Below are 2,263 nucleotides of genomic sequence, written 5' to 3'. Positions count from 1 at the left end.
ACAAAAAAGCAATGGTATGTTCATCGTCGTATCTGCTGTCGTCGTTTACTGGTTCTTCTTCATCGCCGCCGCCGCCGCCGCCGTCGTCGTCGTCATCGTCGTGATTTTCCTTGCAGTCGTGCTCATCGCGCTCCGGCATTTGTTGTTAAGTACGTCCTGCTAAGTTCAGACGTATAAAATTAATAGGATTCACTTATATGTATATTGTGCGGTTATGTAAATGGAATGTTAAGGAAAGGATTGCGAAACGCATACATTTTTAATGACTATACACATATAAATATATAAATATATTATATAATATTATAATAATGGGGGGTTTAGTGTGCGAAAGCCGCGAGGTACTTTCTAGTTAGTCCTGTGATGATTTTTTCGTTAGTTGAAAGATTATTGTAAAACATGCAAATACACACATTTACACGAAACAATTTTCAACAGAAGCAACACTCATATTCGTGACGGAGGAGGTTAGGTATGAGCTAAGCTCTGTATCTCGGGATGATGCGTCGAATACGCATTATTTGCACGACTTACACACCGTGACCCTAACTCGTTAAAAGGGGCACGCTAAACAAATTATTCGAACGAAGCGGGAATAAATGATAAATATAAAAATATAAATATATATCACAAAAATTATGAATATAAATTATATATACATATATATATAAAAAAATTATATATATATATTGTGCGCGGATGCTCCCTCGCTTAATCAGTGCTTTAATGACAGATGAGAAATTAGGAATTTTTCCAACCAAGAAAGGTTTACGAGTATAGGTAATTATTATTACTATCAATTCTACTTTATAACGACTATACAATATAAACTCGAAGACGCGTGTTCTATTTAGACTATAATAATAATGTCAGTTAGTTTTCGACACCGTTCATTTTCGAGTAATTACATGAAAATACATGTATAAAACAAACAAATTTATATATGTATATATAATACACACGCATGAACATATGAACATAGGTAAACCTGATGAGGATTAACGTCATTGTGATGCAAACATTCGAGATTTTCCGTAATGCACTGCACATTCGCTTATCGTCAGTTATGAAAAAACACAAATTTTGAAAAAAAACTCGATAACTTATTTGGTGCAAGAAATGTACTAACTCGAACCACAAGACATGGTGCAACAAACGAGAGAAACACGACAATATCGTTGAAGTTTAAAGTTAAGTATACACGAAGCAAATTATTTAGGGTGAGACTATCAGTACGACAGATTTTATTTTCTAGTGATTTTTATATAGACATTCTTTTTAACCTTTTTTCTCTTCTATTTGAAATAATTGTAAAAAATCTGGTGCGATAAAAGTATTACTTGAGATCACTTATTTTCAAAGTTTAATCCTTTTTTTGCTGGTTTAAAATTAAAAAAATAGTTATTTGACAATCCCACCGTAGAAAACTTTTGTAATATTTGCGTCATAACTTCCAAATAAACTCCATAAAAAAGTCTGTATTGAAATCCAAATTTTTGATTTCTTAAAACTCAAATTTCGCTTTTACTCAAAAAATTATTGTATTTTGCGAATGTATTTTGAAGTTGGCTTGAGGAAAAATTAAATTTTTGTGCTACCCCAACCTAAAGTAACATTTTACTCTCGCTGAGCAAAACCAAAATGTTACTTACTAGGCTGGGGAATTCACAAAAAATTGTATTTGCACCTATGTAGCGAAAAAAGAAAGTCTCGGAGCACGTGATTATCAACCTCGGCTTCGCCTCGGATGATACATTACACGTGCTCTGAGACTTTCCAGTTTTTCCCTCCCTAGGTGCAAAATATACTAATTTAGTCTACTAGTGCAATTCTCCGTCTGTCGTACGTGAACAAATTGTTGGATAGTTTATCCTGATTTTGACTTTTAGAATTTTTCTACTTATTCAATCATAATTTTATTGCTTGAGAGGTCTCTAAAAGTGCTATTTGTGATTTTAAAAAAAAAAAAAATATTTCAAAAATCTACGTTTTTTTTCTTAGCTATACGAAAAAATTAAAAAAAATCCCTAGATCTGTCGTACCGCTAGATCCAGCCTAAAATTGATGCTAAATTTTGAACAAAAAACTATCTAAACGCCGTTAATTGAAAATTCAATGCAATATTTCTCTTAGAGAGTACTTTGAAACATGATATTTCCACAATTTTTCCCCTTAGGTTCATCCTTCATGAATCTACAGAGCCTCAAAGTTGCATTTTTAATTTTTAAATTTTATTCTAGTTTTCTGGGGTAAAAATGAAAAA

The sequence above is a fragment of the Trichogramma pretiosum genome, unplaced genomic scaffold (genome assembly GCF_000599845.2).
Source record: "Trichogramma pretiosum strain Unisexual culture from Peru unplaced genomic scaffold, Tpre_2.0 scaffold8, whole genome shotgun sequence".
Classification (NCBI taxonomy): domain Eukaryota; kingdom Metazoa; phylum Arthropoda; class Insecta; order Hymenoptera; family Trichogrammatidae; genus Trichogramma; species Trichogramma pretiosum.
The sequence above is the reverse complement of the archived record's forward strand: the minus strand, read 5'-3'. Positions refer to the sequence as shown.